This window comes from Camellia sinensis, chromosome 15 (assembly GCF_055761805.1).
Source record: "Camellia sinensis isolate YWXY chromosome 15, ASM5576180v1, whole genome shotgun sequence".
Lineage (NCBI taxonomy): Eukaryota > Viridiplantae > Streptophyta > Magnoliopsida > Ericales > Theaceae > Camellia > Camellia sinensis.
In genome coordinates this window covers 100114254-100134424 of record NC_138975.1, presented here as the reverse complement: position 1 = coordinate 100134424, position 20171 = coordinate 100114254, and positions in this window count along the sequence as shown.

Sequence of the window (20171 nt, the reverse complement as noted above, 5' to 3'; positions counted from 1 at the left end):
ACGAGAGGGGAAGGTCATGAATTGACCACCCCCACTTGCCCGATCAAAGATCGGCCTCTACTAATTATGATATAATTTTTATCAACATTATATGTTCTTATTCCGATTTATTAGGTTAGCATTACTATATGATGTGTGCACACAAGGTATAAATTAGTTTGCCCAAATTGGAACAATTCAATTTCATGTTTGTTTTGCAAAGGGTTTGATTTTGCTACTTAACAAAGTGAGCTTAAAGTTTGTGAATTTGTCACTTGACAAAGGCCAAGTTTGGCAAGTTGAAAAAAAGTCAAAAAGTTAGTCAAAAAGTTAAAAAGTTATCACTATTCACCAAAAGTAAAAAATTACGGCTACACAACTCTCAATCCTAATTTTTCCCTACACACTAATTTGTACAATTTTTTAATACACATTTTTCCATAAAAAGTCAAAAAGTTAACTTAAACAATCATATTTTTTTCCTTAATTTTTTAGTCTAAAAAGTCAAAGAAATGCACTTATTTAGGACATCCCAAACAACCCCAAAGTGAGCTTAAAAGTGCATTTATTGAATCATTCCAATTCAAGTAATAAGCATTCATCCACAGGCATTCAAATAGTTTAGCATGTAAGCACTTAGTCTCATGGCAAGCATGTTAGTCATGGCAATCACTCACACTTGTGCAAGTATGCTAAAGTACTAAAAACTCACCTAGTACTCCAACTCAAAAAGATATGAGTTAGAAAAATGTATGATTCCTACCTTTATGCAATACGACTAATGCAACGCATGCAATAATGCAATTAATAGACTCGACTACTAATATGGTATATGAGGCAATTTGATAACATGCGGTTAAACACATATTCAAAGAATGTATTTAAATGATAATGTAGTTAGAATGATGTGCCGAGCCTCAGTGCATGCAATATAAGATGAATGGGTGCAACCATAAGGTATGCTAATTGAAACGTGATATTCCTAATCTAACCATCAAAAGCGGAAAAATAAAAAGGAGAAAGACGTGGGGTTGGAAGACATACACATTACTACATTATGCTCTCGCGAAGAAGAATCCGAATGAATTAATCTAACTAGCTAACTAAGCTAAACTAATTAAGCTAATTATTACAAACCGAATTAATAGCTAAAGCTACTTAACTAATTTAAAGAATTACAACACTTGAATTAATTAATTATTCTAGCTAACTAATTAAATAATTACAACACAACTAGTTAACTACTTGACTAATTAACGAATTACAACACAATTGCATTTAAACTAAGCAATCAACTACTCTGCCCCTGGAAATGAGAGATGTGCATGCGCATGCTCGGATTCCCTCTTGAAAAGACCATCGTCTTGCTCCCGGATGCCTCTGTATGCACAGTTGAACATTTTTCAGAACAACTTTGCTCCACCTTACCAACATTCTACTGAATTTTACATCAGTGGCCAGCCGGCCAAAGATGGAGGTTGCCGGCCATCTGCCGGCCATGAAAGTGGTTTGCCGGCCACTGATGCACATGTTCATCTTGCTGCAACAGAGGACAAACAAAGCATATTCAGGGCATTTTTAAGGATTGTTTGTACTGTGTATCCCTCCTTATTATCAAAACATCTCAAATGAGTGATACATTTGGTTCCAAAACCATCAATCAAGCAATTTCATTGCATGATGGCCAAAGAACCAATGTGTACAAGTTCAATAAATACACAAACAAGATCAAAAACCATCACCCTATCATGCATGATCAAGGGCAATGGAGACTTTGGAAAATTGGCACATTTCATCACTTTAAGTATGAAATGTCCAAATTTTCCTTGTGTTCAAATTAACGTCTGATTTGAAACACAATAAGACACAACCAATTCTTTACACAATTTTAATTTCCATTTTTGTTTACCCATTTTAATTTACCATTCCATCCTTTAACCAATTAAGTCCATTGGTGAGTATGTCCTCTAAAAGAGAAGGAAGTGTCAAACAAGGGGTAGTTTAAGGCAAGAGAGAAGTGTCATGTTGTTGGTAATGAACCCTCAAAATAGGATTAAACCATTAAGCATGGATCTCAGTCTCAAGCTTAAAACAATCCCAAGGTTGAAACAACCCTCAAAGTAAAACAAAAAGTCAAGAAATGAAGGAGGTTGCAGAAATTGTGCTTGTTGAAATTAAGCATGAAAAGCACTAAAAATATGCAATCAACTCAAATAAGTGATGTCTAAACGCCTAAAACACCAAGCTTGTAAGGACACTTACACTACAACCATGCAATACAAGACTCAAATGCAATAACCAACCCAAAACAGAGTTAAAACAGTCCAAAATAGAGCCTAAAGCATGCTGAAATAAAGCTACAAAAGGCTAGAAAAATAAGCTAACATATAGAGCTATCTAGGCAAGCAAACAAGACACAAGAAGGGGAGGCTAACCCCTCCAAATTTGGACTTCAAAACATGATTTTCACCATTGAAAATACTCTGAAATTAAGTGTTTAAAGGCCCAAAAAAGAATGATTTGAAGGTGGGAAACAAAGGTGAAATGGCCTTACAAACAAGAAGTAAAGAGGGGATGAACCACCCCCTAACCTTAAATGGCCAAAAGCACTAATTTCAGCCCACAAAAACAAAGTTTTTATAGCTCAAAAATAGCCCCAAAATAGTGGGAAAAAGATAGAAAAACATGTATGTAAAACAAGTTTAACAGGGGAGTATTATACCTCTTGAAGTAAAGATCAATTTTGGGCAACAATTCAAGCCAAAACCATCTTCTAGAGCTCCAAGAAGGCCTCAAGGAATCTCAGCTCAAAGACGATCAACTTTGGTTAAGGAGGTGTAGGCAAAAGTGTGGTGTAAGTAGGCTAAAGTATAGAGAATTTATAGAGAGAGAGAGAGAGAGAGAGAGAGAGAGAGAGAGAGAGAATTGTAGAGAGAGAAAAAATTTTGAGTTTAAAATTTTCTAACCTTGCTACAAGAGAGAGAGAGGATCCCTATATATAGAAAGCATGAAATTCCTACAAAGAGATCCAGTCCTCCACATGTGGACAGATGCATGCATCTATGCAAACAGCTGGCATAAAATATTTACAGAAAACACTAGTGGTCGGCTGGCCATCACTAGTGGTCTGCAACCAAAAAGTGATGGTCGGCAGCCTCTAGGAGTGGCCGGCAGGCTACCATAAGTTGCAAGCTTGAAATACCAAGGTATGGTTCAAAAATGAGACAAAAAGGATGCAGAGTTTGAAAAGCTCAAAGTTGTGGTGTTCCGTTGAGAACTTCAAGCACTTGGTGAGCAAACAGACTCATCATCGGGTGTACCTGCAAGGACGTTCAAGTCGTAAGGGCCGTAAAAAATGGGGTGTCTACAAATACTTTCACTTTTGATTTCCGTCAATCTTATTAATAATAAATAGATATAATGGTGATATTATAACTTGACTGAAAATATAAATGGTTGATTGTCACAATTAAAAATACTTAACTAAAAAATGTGCAACAAAATGCAACAGATGGAGAAGATTATTGAATATATTTAAGATATTGTTGCCACATTAATCATCGAAAAATACTACATAAATAAAATTTTCTTACAAAACTCTTTTAACAAAATGACATGACATGCAATAGTAAAACTTGTATTTGAAATGGATTCAAGTGGATTTAAACGATTGAAACAATTCACTACCACATTAATTTATAATGTAATTGTAAAAATAAAAAAAAATTATAGGAAGAGCATTACTTTTAATCATCATTTGTTACTTTTAAATTATCTCTCAAAACATTGACATAAAAATGATGAGTCCTATTATATAAATCAATTATACTAATTTTTTCATTTCTTTTTATGGTGATAATCAACATCTTTGACGTTTTTACGCATGATACTCGAAGAGATAATAAAAGTAATATCACATTGTTGGTATTTGTAAAAATTAATGGTAAGTTTTATAAATATTAATAATTAAAATTAGAGTAAATTATAAATACTTTTATTGAGGTTTGTTTGAAACACGGATTGTCTTATGTGGTTTAAAAAACTACAAATGTCCCCTTATAAATTTTTTTTATTTAACATAATTAATTGAAAAAATAAAATTCCTAACCGTTCTCCTATATAATGATGAAATTACCTGAATTATTAATTAAAATAAATTTCTGACATAATTAAAAACTGTTAATTGACTTAATGATTTATTACTTAAATGGGTCATTTATTATGAAATTAAAAATTTCAAGAGGTGTGATGTAATTTCTAAAACTACATGGGCAAATTGTAATTTAAACAAACTTCAAATGGTGTATTTATAATTTATCCTTAAAATTATTATTTTCTTCATGAATCTGTAATTATTTGCTCAAATTACTACTGAATTATAATTTTTCAAAAAATAATTAGAGTGCTGCTATTAATACCCCATCAATTATTTTGGACCCCTCATTTTTAGTGTCTTTTTTGTTAAAATTTTTTATTTTTATTGTTACAATAATAACATCAAACGAAATTACTAAAAAAAAACATCAATAATTTTGGAACACTCCATCTCATAATTAAACTCACACGCCCACTACATCACAAGTTAGGGTTTATGAAAGTACCTACCTCCATCACCACACATCCATCTTTTCCAAATTCTACCTTCAAAACCTACCTACCCTCAAAACCTTGAAAACCCTTTGACAGAAATATTCCGACAGTAATGGTAGCAACCATTTGATTACCTACACTTCTCTGGCAATGACAATGTGAAGAAGTTTTTCTTGCAACCACAACTCCGTGAGACGAGGAGGTTCATAACTTTGATGGTGTTCTTAGCTTAGAGGAGATTGACCTTATAAGGGTAAGTTTCTTGAAAAAAAAATAGCAAAAATAATAAAAACTGTTCGTCATTTTTTCGGGACTAAATTCTCGAACATTTGATAGAAATTCAAGAACACAGGCCCGAACATTGTTTATTTGTTCAGGAACAGGTAACCGAACATTTATTTTCTTAGATCATGAACAAGTACGTGGAGATGAAATAGTAATCACCTTGGTGGGTTTTGTTAGGTTATTGACAGAGATGCTTTTTAGGATGTGCGAGTATGCATTCAATTGAATGGATAAAATGTTTTCACAAGGATAATTTTAGTATTATTTGGGGGAGAAAAGAAATTTTAACGGCTTTAGAATTTATAAGTAAGGGTCCAAAGAAATAGAGGATCTAAAATAATTGATGGAATTTTAATAGCACCACTCATAAATTAAACTACCATGCAAAGCGATGGATGCATATATTTAAATTATGTTTGGGCAAAAGTCAAAAAATAATACCAAAAAGTCAATTCTTCTCTTTATTTTTATGGTAAATTACACTTTGCCCCCTTAAAGTTTTATCCATTTCTCATTGTGGCCCTTTATATTTGCAATCTATTCCACTTTGACCTTTCATATTTGCAATCCTTCTCCACTTTATTCCTAAACTAACTTCCATTTAAAAAACTAATAGAATCTGCCACATCACTAACACATTAGCTCCATGTGTGATGTAAAAAATTCACTAAAGATGTATCAAATAAAAAATAGAAAATAAAAAAATTTCAATTTTTTTTAAAGCCTTTAGAGAACCTTTTTTTTTTTTTCAAATTTATTCATAAATATTATTACATTGTAGATACATCTAGATTAGATGAAACTAAAAAAATAAAAACAAATTTAACTAAAAAAATAAAACAGTTTACAAAAGACGAAAAAAATAAAAATATACTGACTCAAACACCTGTATTGTCAATTTTGAAATGAAAAATTTACCATTGTTTTTTTCGTCTTTACTGAATTTTTTTCTTTTTTTAGTTAAATTTGTTTTTATTTTTTTAGCTGCATCTAATCTAGATGCATCTATAATGTAATAATATTTATGAATAAATTTGAAAAAAAAAAGTTTATTAAAGACAAAAAAAAAAATTCCAATATTTTGGTTTTTTTTCTCTTCATATTTAATGAATTTTTTACATCACATATGAAGCTGATGTGTTAGTGATATGACAAATTTTGTTACTTTTTTGGATGGAAATTAGTCTAGGAGTAAAGTGGAAATGATTGCAAACATGAAGGGCCAAAGTGAGAAGGATTACAAATATGAAAGGCCAAAGTGAGAAAAATCAAACTTAAAGGGCCAAAATGGGAAGGATTGCAAACATGAAGGACCAAAGTGGGAATGATTGTAAACATAAATGGCTAAAGTGGGAAAAATCAGTCTTAAAGGGCTAAAGTAAGAAATGAGTGAAACTTTAAGGTAACAAAGTGTAATTTACCCTTATTTTTAAGCACGATTTCTGATAAAATGTTAAAATGTTAATTAAAATAACTAACTCCCAAAATAACCAGACTTAACTCTAAAAAAATCAAGGGTAAATTACTCTAACAACCCTCCTGAGATTTCTATTTAATACATATCTCCTTTTACGTTTGAAAAATTACACATACCCTTTTGTTAGATTAAAATGACATATTTACTCCTTAGTCATTATACATATAAAATAACAAAATAATACTGATATTTTGTTCATTCCATTTCAAGAGAAATAACAATCATTTTCTTTAGTTTAACTCAAAAAAAATTATTATTTTTTATTTTTTACTGAATTTTTTTAATATTTTAATATATTTTTAATTTTTTAGATACACATAATTTAGATATACTTAAGAAGTATAATATTTTGTTATTTTTTTTAAAATTCACCTAATAAAAAATATATATATAAAAATACAAAAATTCAGTAATACTGTAATAAATGTGAATGATGGTGTTTGGTAATACCGTAATAAATGTGGGTGAATAGACGAGAAAGAAAAATGATGGTGGAAATAAAATTAAAAAATTATATTCATATATAAAAATTTATACAAAAAATATTATAAAAATATTGTGATAACGATATTGTAAATATAAATCATGTTTATGGATGTTTTGTTTTAAAGTAAAAAGTCACCATTAAACTATATCATTTTGTTTGAAAATTTTCTATAAAATTTATGTTTGTATATCATCACTTAATAAAAATATGATCAGGTAAAATTTAATGATGAAAGTTGTGTAATGTATTTATGATGATAGGAAGAATAAATGATAGGAGCAAGGGTAAAATAGACATTTAAAAAATTTTAGGGCATAACATCAGTAATATAAAAACAATTATAATAAGATTACAAATCTCAGAGAAGATAATGTAATTTTTTAAATATAAAGAAAAAATCTATATTAAATAAAAATTTTATGTCAGTATAATTTACCTAAAAATCAATACCAATGGAGATAGTTATGGCGATAATGTTAGAGAAAATTAACAGTAATAATTGGACGAAAAATGTAGTAGTTGGCATGTCCACCACGTGGTAAGCCACTTTCATAAATGAATGTCGTAAGATTACGGTACACAAGGATACATATCATACACACTTTATATTTATAGAAAAAAAATAACATTTTATGTTTTTGAATTATAATTAATAAAATAAAAAAAATTATAATTAAACACAAAAAAGTCATAATCAAAAACTCAAAATAATGTCATAACAAAAATGAAAAAATAATCATCGTTAAAAAATAAAATAACATAATTAAAGATATATATGATATGTACGGTTGATAATAAAATTGTCCAAATGAATAATTTGTGGCATTTTCATATAAATCCACTTCCACCTCGTCAAATTTTCAAAAAGCAAATAATAGCCTACAACACAATTCCTCTACAAAAAAAAATAAAATAAAATTGATGCTTTCTATTTGAATTTTAATCAATTGAAACAAAAAAAAAAAAAAAAAAAAAATTACGTGTGAAATGAAAGCAAACCTTGAAAGCGAAAATTTAAATTTTGACATTATTATTTGGAAACTTGGGCCATAAATTATTCATTTTTAATTTTCTGGGACAATAATTCAAGAGTAATGTTACAGCAACAGTGCTTCCGACCCCAGCTGGGGCACCCCCAGTAACCCCCAGTGCCACATGGCAGCCTGCCACTGGCTGAAACCCAAAAAAAAAAAAAAAAAAAACAATTTTTTTGGCCAATCAGGGAAGACCCCCAGCACCCCCACTAGGGGTCTAAGTCATTTTTCAATGTTAGAGACTTCAAAAGTTCTACTAAAAGTTCTACTAAATGTCTCACATGGGTGTGCGACCCACACAATATGAGTCCCATGTGAGTCTCACACCCATGTGAGACATTGGGTAGAGCTTTTGATAGAATTTTTGACATTTCTAATATTTTTGATAATTCAAAGCTCTATTCTTTTGGAATTTAAAGGACAAAACAATTTGAAAAACTATATTATCCCTACATATCTATCTATTTATTTACTATTTATCTATATGTCTACATCACTTATTTGTTCATCTCACTTATCTATTCACATCTAGTATCTATCTAATCTGTCTATTTATCCAAATCATCACTACCACTAGTCGTTGCGGATCACTTCCAGCGACTTTTTTAGTGCCTGTGGTGGTTCAGCAGCAATCCAACAATGGTCTAACGAGCATCTATTGCCAATGGAATAAAAATAAAAAATAAAAATTCTTCAAAATAATAACTTGCCATTAATAATGTCATTAATCATGTAATAAATCATTAGATCTAATATCATATTCCCGTAAAAATGAACTTACCGCTGAAACATTACATTATTTACCTATGAAAAGGGAAGAAAAATGGAATGGAGTTTGATATTGGAAGAGCCCATCAGGGTCTAGTGTGGATTAGTTTTGGATCAATGACAGACGTTTATCATTGCTCACCCAACCAGGGGGGCCTGAAATCTAGATGAGGTTTTCCAGCAATTTTATAAGGTTAATTTTATTCCTATTCCTCAAATTATGTCATTTAAAAAAAAAAAAAAACTCTATCTAAATTATTAATTTCATCTTTTTAGTGTTTAAAATTTCTGATTTAAATTCATAGACAGTTGTCTAAATTAGTAATGATATAAATCTACCCTAATTGTTAAAAAGTTATTTTAAAATTTGAATAATTTAAATCATACAATTACTCATCTTCATATTCACACTATATTAGATAATCAAAATTTATCTTTTTCTTCACCCCTCATTTCTCCCTTATAGTTTGATCTAAATTTTACTTTAGTCCTTATAGATTTAATTTGAACAATTTGATCCCTATACTTTAAGTTTAGTTTCAATTTGATACTTCTGTCAAAATTAGATATTAAAATTAATAATTTTGAAACACTTATCAATTTTCTAAGATTTTAATTGGGTTTGTCCACCTAAATTGGAAGTTAAAATTAACAAATTTGGAACATTTGTTAATTTTCTAAGGTATACAAGTAGACAAAATTAAAAAAAAAATTTAAACGAAAAAACTAAATTGAAACTAGACTTAAAGTGTAGGGATCAAATTATTTAAATTAAAATTATAGGGACTAAAATATAATTTGAATCAAACTATAAAGGTGAAAAATGTAATTAACCCTATCTATTATACTGAAATGTATATATATATTTTTTATTTATCATTGTATTTCACATCATTTATATTAGTTTTGATTGGCAAAATTGCAGAGCTCTTATATTTACAACGTATCTCAGAGGAGGTAGTGTAATTTAGGGCTGGTTTATTTAGTGTAAAAAAAGTCAAAAAGTTATAAAAAAAAGTTAAAAAATTATTACTATTCACTAAAAAAAAATAATATATAAATATTAAATACAAATCAACTTTTTGGCCCATTAATGTACTGACGTCAGGCCAGCTTCAGTGAAAGGAAAAAAAAAAAAATTTGCATGTGTACATTCACTAAGTTGGATGGTAAAGTTGGGGCCGTGGGGGCCAACCACGGGTCCCGTTTTGATAATCCGAAACAAGATGTAGAACTTGTCTAGTACTTTATGTTTGTAAAAAATCACGTCTATCGGATATCGCTAACTACATGATCAAATTAGTTTTGTATAAAAATTGGATGGTGTTATAGTTAATAGTTGACAAAAAAAAACTAACACGATCAGATAGCTATCGATATCCAATCAACATGATCTTTTATAAGCATATGGTACTCGACGAGTTCTATATATTGAACGGTTCCGATTAAAAAAAAGGGACCCGTGGTGGGCCCTCACGGGCAGAACAACACCGTCTAATCAAAGCCTAAAAATGAGACAATTTTTTCCCATGTATTCACCAAGCCACTGCACTGCCAATTCATACGGCGTACTACACTATCTTCTCCTACACACTTCTTTATATAATTTTTTAATACATATTTTTCATAAAAAAGTCAAAAAGTTAACTTAAATATCTATATTTTTTTCCTCAACTTTTTAGTAAAAAAAGACAGAAGGTACACTTATTTAGGACACCTCAAATAATCCCCATCCACTTTAGATATTGTGGTGTTATAAAAACAAAGGGTCATTCTAACATGTGCCCGGGGCACCTGATAAAGAGTAATTAATGAGTTTACTTTCATTAACTACATCTTAAAATTTGTTAAATCTTAATTAATAATTAGTTTTATGCATAGAAAATGTAAAATATTAATTATAAAATATTGTATGTAAATTCAAAAGTTACTAAATTAGCCAAACAATAAATGCATTTAATCAAATACACAAGTTAAAAATAGAAAGTTACTATAATTAACACCAATTAATATAATTGCATATACACTTTAACAAGTGTTTCAAGACATTTGTTAGTATTATCCAAAAATAAATAATCTTACATAAGTCGTACATTAATCTATCCTAATTTACTTGATAGGTAACTATTTTTACCAATATTTTTCTTGATATTTAGGGGGACTTAGTTTCGAGTTGGTTCGGTTTAAGAGTAAATAAATGATAGAATCATTACTTACAGTCTACAAAATTTGGAATTAAACCAAATCATGAAAATCTTAGAACTAAATTAGTCCGAATCATTAAAACAAGGCTTGACTCGATTTGAAACCACGATTTTTAGAAATATTGTCATCATCACAACATAATCACAAAATATTATTCATAACTTAAGAATTGTTTAAATTATTGTTAAGAACTAATTTTACCAACATGCTTACAAAAGTCAAATGTTACAACATTTGTATATATATATATATTTAATAGTAATAAAATATTTAAGTGTTTAATATAGGTAACAAATTACATATAGATATATGTTAGTTCGCTTTTAAATAGATTCACAATTATAAAATTATGGATCAAATCGTAAAAAAGGACTCACTTATTTTAAGAATTAGGATTGAATTGTATATTGAGAAAATCAAATTAAATCATATAATTTAGTCCAAATTGGATCAATTTGTAAGTTTTTTTGAGTCCTCATATTTAGATGGTGGAGGGTACATGACACAACCATGAATATATCCACCTGATCAGTGATAGATAATCATACAATTGGGGACAATCATGTAGTTTTCATGATTGGTTGTTTGGTAACGGAAACAAACAAATTGTACAGATCATTGGTTTTGCTGTTAGGGTTTTTCTTGTCTTCAGATCAGACGACTGACAAGTCATGGTTTGTGGGCCGCTTCCCTTTGGTATGATCTGATCTCCACCGTCCTTTTTGATTTACAATTTAATAGTTAATATACATTACAAGATCTTGTTTTAGAAACAGAAAAATCTCCTTTTTTGTACTACAAAAATATTATATTGCATTTCACTTTTAGAGCTTCTTACATCAATGTTATTGGGAAAAAAAAAAAAAAGAAGATTGGAAAATTTCCATTTTCTCCAAAGAAAAAAAAAAAGGAAATATTATTAAAATATGTATAAATAATTATCGTAAGATCAAAATTCATTTTCAATTGTGTCAGAAGCATGAAATTAAATTTATATTTGTTTCGATATAAAATATTTTACACATAAAATACATTAATTTTGTACTATCTTTTTATTTTTCGATATTTGGTTGATTCTTGAAATTTTTTTTTATCTATTGCCTGTGGGGGTGTTTGTTTCAGCTTTTCAGAATCAACTTATGGTAGCTTTTGATTCTAACAGCTTATTTTAACTCAAAAAAGTTGATTCTGAGAAGCTGCTCACTCCTTGCTTCTGATTATCAGCTTCTGCTATGGACATGTTAATTTATGGTTATACTCTTAAATTTTTTTATTTTTTATTTTTTTAAAAATAGAAAAAGACTCAAATGGACTATAGATTATTATTATAATTTTTTATGAGAAATGTAGACAAATAAAAAATAAAAATTAATTGAAAAAACTATTTCACAGCTTATTTAACAAACACTACTCAGCAACTTAAATCTATAATCCAACAGTTACGCCAAACAGATTAACAACTTTTAATTAAAGTCATAATCTATAATCTATAAACTGTTTTAACAGTTACACCAAACGGAGCCTGTGTTTGATAGAAGGCAATGAAAAACCACCCAAATAACAAAATATTTTTAACGATAAGTCATTTTGGAGATATACTAAAAACAATTATTTTAATTACTTTTTATTCAATCAAATAATATAAAATACCTATCGAAGCAAACAGAACCTAGAATACAAAATTAATTACAGAATAGAAAAGGAGTGGATCACGACCCACATGTGGCCTACACCCCAATTCTCTATTATGTGATCTATCAAACTTTCTCATTCATTTTAGGTTTGATGGAACCAATTCAAAAACAAACATATTCACACATTTAACCTTTTTTTATTTATTTATTTATTATAGATAAATTATAAATATATCCTCTGAAATTCACTTAAAATATGAATTACTTTTTGTATTTTTAAAAATTACATCACATCCCTTTTGAAAATTATCCCCTGTAATTTTGGAAGTTATATTTCATCCTTTTTAAGTTTTTAATTGCACAACAAATGACTATCTTTATTAATAAATTATCAATTCAATTAATAATTTTTTAATGATGTCAGAAATATGTTTTAATTAATAATTTAAGTAGTTTTATTGTTATATAAGAGAGTAGTTAGGAATTTCATTTTTTTGTTAATTTTGTTAAATAAAATTTTTAACGATGGGGTATTTGTAATTTCTAAAACTATAAAGGATAATTCGTAGTTTAATCAAACCGCAAGGGATATGGTTGTAATTTACTCAAAAATTGAAAACACAAAAAAAATAAAAATAAATAAATAAATAAAAACTATCATGAGGTCCTCACGTAATTGTTATTTATGAGGCTGTATTCCTTACCTTCTAATTCAAAGATGTATTATGATCCATCCTACAGTCAAATTTTCACATCACAAATAATTAGGTTAGATCAAATTTATCTGTCAAGCTTTAGTGGACCCAATTTGATCCTATTCAATTTGGACTGTTCGAATTGTTGAGTAACATTTTGATGGAAAAAATATAATTTTTTTTATTTATAAAAATGCATAACTGTATCATTACAAATTGTTATAACATATATATTATTTTTATTTCAGAAGTCATTAATTGTTATAAAACTCTCTGAAATTGCATAAAATTTATCACAAAATTTATAAAAAAAATTATGTCACAAAATACATATGGTATACAGCTTTAAAAAGTTGCATAGTCTAGCATTTCCATCTTGGAAAAGGACTTCGCATTAATTTGGCTTGATTATGAGGGCTCAACCATGTTTCAATATCTTGCAAATTTGACTCTTGCAAATATTTCATTCTCACAAAATTTGTCTCTTCTATATATTTCGTTCTCATAATAAATGTCTTGCATATCATATTTTATTACTTGATGAATAAGTCATTCTTGGGATTTTGGTTAAATTAAAACGACATTTATCACGGATGGGGGTTCCCTTGGTCCATGATCTAGACTGAAGGACATTATTTGGATTTGTGGAACTCATTAGGGGTCCTATTTTGATGATCTGAATAATTCATTTTCTCGGACACTTCATGTATTTTATCCACAATAAAAATTTGATTGATTTGATAATTGTAACTGTGGGAACATATTTTTTGGTCGTCCATGTGGCCTAAGTAGTTAGCCGAGGTGCCACGTAGTCTTGGATACCGAGATATGATGTGATCATATCTGAGTTCGAGATATTCAGATAAAGGCTGAGAGTCTTAATTGATATCAGACTACCCGTTTGAATAAGGATGGACTCTTCAGAGGGTTTATTCTAATCTAAATAAGAGGAGTTTTGAATAAGTGATATCCTTATAAGGGGTAGAGTCCTACGAAGTAAGATTTCTAGGGGACGAGGGCACTGTTCATTGTAAAAGGAAGTCACCTCGTAGGTCTAAGGTACACTTTACTTGGTGACCTTAGTGATTGAGTTGTTATCTTTGATAGATAAATTAATTGACTTGATCATCGGAGTGTCCCAGGGTGGACGAGTCATCAGTGTTTGTTGTCTTCTTGTGTGCAGGTGTTTGGCTTCTCTATCCTGCCACGTGCTCTTCAACTTTGTTTCTAGGATCTCGGAGAAGAGATTTGATTTGGTTGTGAGATCGGATTTTAACACCTACAATTTGGCGCCATCTACGGGAACTTAGTCGGAATAGATGGTCAACGTTGCACATAATAGGCAAAATCTGCAAGTTAGGGATGATCTGTTTAGTGAGAATGAAGAGCACATCAATCTTGGCATAGGATCTGGCCAAAATGGTAGAGAAATTCAAGAAGAAGATTTGCAATCAAATGATGCTACCGACGACCAAAATCTAAGGGTAGAAGACGACCTGAGGAGGGGCAATGGAAGGACACAACATCAGGGCCAAGATGAGTATTACAACGAGACCGATATCCAAGTTTGGAAGGATCGATGTTTACACCGCGATGCGGAGGTAAAGGAATTGTTCAACAAAGTAGCAGAGTTACAAATCATGATGAAGTTTGTGCTACAGACTCAGGTTTTACAATCGACACCACCATTCCTGCCCATGGTCATCAATGTTGGTGTCCACAATGGGGGGCTGGTGTTGGCATGACACAATGAGAGATAGCCAAGGGGTTCACCACAGCGATCAATACGCACAGCGAAGGTGAATCTCGAAGAGAAGTACAGTCGTAGATCAAATGTAACGCCCAACTTTTATTTACTCGGATAACATTACCGAATCATTATTATGTTACAATTTTAGAGCTAGCAGACAGAAGTTCCAATATCTTAATAAAGATAAGTAAAAGAAGATTCTCTCAGTCGTATACAAAATTAATGCAACATGTGACATAATTGAATAAATTGCCCGCAGGCTTATATCATTACCTAAAAGAGCAAGGGTTCAACCCTTTTTCAACAATGGTATTCAACCTACAAATAAAAGACCCTGTGGCCAACATATAATGAAGATCTTCGATCTTGAATCACTTCTCGATATATACTTGAAAAAGAATTAATAACGTGGGATGAACATGAAGTTCAGTAGGGATCCTAATATGATCCTAAACAATAACAACATACATACAGCTATGATCATGAATGCTTTAAGTCATATCATATACATATGTGCCAGTTTATACATGAAGATATACTTTCTTAGGTACTTTTCTCAAAATCATTCAATTTATCCAACAACAAAAAACCATTTGCCATTCTTTCTTCTTATTACCCTTGTGTTTTAAACTTGCCAGGCAATAACAGGTATTTGAAAACAAATCCACAAAATCCAATTACTTGTCCCCCAATTATCGAACTTACACCCAATTTCAAATTACAATTTCCAAATAACAATATCCCAAACGAACATGATGACAATACATATAAAATGATCCTTACATAACCATGTAAGACAACTAACATCCTCCACAAAATAATCATTACTATGCATGATACACATAAATAGAACCGATACGATAACGAGAAACCCAACAACGCTCTACCTACCTCAAGCACGGTAAGCCAAGGATACACCTTTCCAATACTCATGTCAATTTACCAGACACCAGCTGGAAGGTAATGATATCTCTGCCAATTTACTAGACACCCACTGGAAGGTAATGATACCTCTACCAAGTTCTCTAAGCACTAGTTGGAAGGTAATGGTACCCCACATTCTCAGCGCAGCCAATTCTCCATGCGCTAGCTGGAAGGTAATGGTACCCCTTATTCTCAGCGCATACATATTTCCAACCATCATATAATTTAACAAACACAAATAGTCCGAGTGTACTACATACACATAATCTATTCAACATCACAATATCATCCTCCACCGATGATCAAGGACAAAACCTTTAAGCAAAAATATTTAAACACACGTAATACTATAATCCGATGCTCATTGACCTTAAGTCCTGCAACAATGATAATAACAACAATGTTTAATGGTTTCAAAATCCAACCTCAAGTTCATTTCTAAATTTACAATACATCATGGTTTTTTTCTCTTTCAAAATCAACTCTTTTACTTTCCAAGTTAACATGCCCAAATCCTTTTCTTTCCAAAAACCAATTTTCACATTTCAATAAAACCACATCTATAGATTCCAAGCTATAACCCAACTCAACTTAACATGATTATCCAAATAAATTCTACTACCAAAATTAATTCTCCCTTTATGCTAAAAACATAATAACATAACTCAAATTATCAAAACACAAACATTAGTCAACTTTATCCCTTTTTAATTCATTAGGTCAAATTATTAAATTAAGGCTTTCTCTTCCTCTTAACATAAACATGTTAAACTACTCCCTAATTAACCCAACCAACCATCAATTTTACAATTTTAACACAAATATTCAAAACCTAGATCCCCTTTACATGCTTTTTGAAAATTCATAATGAACATGCTTTTTATGCAATAAAATCTACCACATGTCTATCTATAGATGAGGTATTGAAGAGGAACAAAGAAATCCCTCCATCTTAGAGCAACTCCAAGGGAAGAGGCATATTAATCCTGTTAGCTATTTTAGCTAATATTACCCTAAATTCTCACTCCAATCGGCTGGCTAAACGGCTTCCTATTTTCCCTCATCCCTTCCCCGCTGGCTTCAATTGGAGAGTGATTGAAGGCTCTCCAAACTCGTCTCTCCCTCGAAAGTATTCTGCTCCTTCTTCAAACACGTCTCTCCCACGAAATCGATCTACTCCTTCAGCGTGAAGTCAATCTGCTCCTTCAGCGCGAAATCGACCTTCCCCTTCACCGTTGTCTGCAACTCCCTCTATCTGACCTCTTCCTCAAGGTATGGATCCTTCTGTCTCTCTGTCTTCCCCTTCTATGCAACTGATAAACCTTCTCTTTTTGAGAAAAGCAATCTGCAACCCTAGAGGCATCCAATCTGATTTAAAATTCCATATTTAATCTCATATTTATGTCGTATGGAGTATAGACAACTTGAATGCAATGCACATCTTCCTGTATATAATGTAAAACATCAAAGTCTAGACCAAAATTATGCATCCGAATTTAAAATTGTGTCAATATACTGTTTACACCTGTCTGAAAGACCAACTTATCAAAGGCATCTGATTTAATGAAAGTAAAAAAACTCCTCACAATGGGGACTGAATGCCTTTCCTTGAATATAGATGATGTTTAGTTTATGAATTTTAGTTTATCAATTTTAATTTCAATGATCAGCAATCAGGACATAGGGATAAAATTAGTTTATGAATTAGGACCTGCAAATCATTGGTTGGTTTGGACCTTTGGAAAGTCTTGATGAAAGAAGATATCTTTACAGCTATTGATTTGAAAGCAAAATGGAATGCCTCAACAAATACAAATTGATTGATTGATTAATTGATATAAGGAAGGAAGGAGGGGAAGGGAGGGAAGGGGAGGGAGAGTGAGTGAGAAAACGAAAACAGTTATTATTGTTATAAGGGAAGGGTGTTTGGTGATAAACAAACATGGAAAGGTATGAGATTCTGAGAGACATAGGATCAGGTAACTTTCTTCACACAGGGCACCCTGTCAAGACCACTACACAACCATATTCATTAGTTTATTTAAAGAAGGGAGAAACTACTGACAGTAAGACTCGATCCGAGTATCACACTTGATAAGACATCACAAACTCATTGGTCTTTATTCGATAGTCAAATTAACTAGCACAGATTAAGCAAATTGCTTTGACTAATTTTTTAGTTAATTTGTTTGACTTTTAGGAATGTTGAGGGTATATGTACATAATACTAGTTGCAGAAAAATAAATATAAAAAGTTCTACATGACATGAGAGACATAGAGAGTGGTGTTGGGTCCACACCCTTATCTGTGTTCAGTGCAACTAGCAAAGTTGTGAGGGTAATTAGAGAGCAACCCTTACCTTTGAAAAGAGACTGGAACAATTCCAGCTCTGTATTGAGCAATTTGCAAGAAAGCAGGCTCTGCCAGATCAAAGTGTTGGAGGGGAGGGTTGCACCACCCACCATTGTCATTAGATTGGGAAGGGTTAGGTGGACAGAAGTTTGTAGCAGTCACAATGATGGTCCCAGGGAGGCACAATTGTGGGTCACTATTGCATTTGATCTGATAGCATGCCCCACAGCTCAAGCCATTGTTGAACAGAGCAGTGCTTAGTGCTACGGTGTTAGTGCCATAGCCTTGGCCATACAAATTGCCATACCCACATGCACCTCTTGCCACACCAAATCAAGTATTAGAATCCCAAAACATTAAATTTATCAAATTTTACTAGAAAAATCTCATTCTTTTAACAGTCAAGTTTATAAAACTCAAACAGAAGTCACTTTAGTAGACTAAAACTCAAGATAAGTAAGATGTGAAGTTATGGGTCAAAGCAATGCAATTTTGTTCTGCAAAATCAGTAATTCTAAAATCACATATTTTTTTATTTACAGATAAGTGCTCAAAATAGCAACACTGGAATTTCATCTTAAATGGGGCCGCTAGAAAGAGTAGTGTTGTCAATACGAACTTATAGTGGGGTTAGATGTTAGGATGCAGTCACTATTGAACTTAGATAAAGACCCGCATAGCTACAATTCACTGAAATTTCATGGCAAATGAACATGTTGGTTAGGTAGGTTGCTCTCTCGTATGAGAGAGAGACAGAGAGAGTGTGTAATTGTATAGCGCAATGAGTTAGGAAAATGATTTTCTGCGAGGAATATTGATTTGGCTGTGATATTGCCTTGAAAATTAGACTGTAGTAATAATTGCAGGGAAACAATATGGACAATGCTTCACTCTCCCTCCCTCTATATCTACATAATAGGTTTCTCTCTATGATACAAAAATTTCTTAGTAGCTGATATGAACTAAGAAATATCATTGTCTCTTCCATATAATTGTCTCTTCCATATCATTTGTAGGTGGTAAATTTCTTAGTTCCTTTATTTTTTCTTTGGTATTTTTTGTCTCGTCCATCTCAGTAGTTTTGAAAATTTTGTTTCAAGGCTTCATCTTCTTCTAGAAAGAAAACCAAGCAATCAGCTAAAAAAGGCTCTTTTGATTCATATTCCTTTCGCTCTAAAGACCATCAAAATCTGTGTAATGCACAGTTAACTGATCGCAGTGTTACTAGAACGAAATGTTGAACCCAACACATTTGATGAGCTTTCTATTAGGAATTGGTTTGATTGTTTGGGTGGTAATGTTGTGTTGAATTTTGATGACATAGTGCATAGGTCTTGGGTTCGAGAATTTTATTGCAACATTCATCCTCTAATTCATCATCTTTTTGGATGTATGTGAGGGGTAAAAGTTTTGAGTTTAATGCGGATATTGTTGCTAATATTCTTGGTCGCGAACGGCCTTTTGTGTGTGACTATCCCCAAGATAAGTGTTGTGCTTCTATCCCAATTGATTTCAATCTCATTGCCTATACCCTATTAGGTGCTCCTTATAATTGGATTCTTGGTGTTTCACTTTCTCACCGTTCTCTCATTGCACCTTATAGGATCTTGAATCTCATTGTCTCACACAATGTCACTCTTACATTGCATTTTTCTGATGTGTCATATGATCAAGGGTACTTCCTCTATGCCATTAGCCAAAACTTGTCAATAGATTTTTCTAATACACCTTATATATAGTCAAACATTAAAATGCACTAACAATTACATTTGTGGATCATTTTTATTTTGCTTTCTATAAAAAGCAAAGGGACATTTTTTTTTTGTTGCCATTCATACAAATCATTAATAACAATTGAATATGAGACCTCACATAACAAAGTATGCTATATAACCACTAGAAAACATTACTTTAGAAAGTGTTGTTGGGTCCACAATGAAGTTCAAGTTTTCATTGCAGTTTGGTGGTTGATAAATAGGAAGCTGTAGAG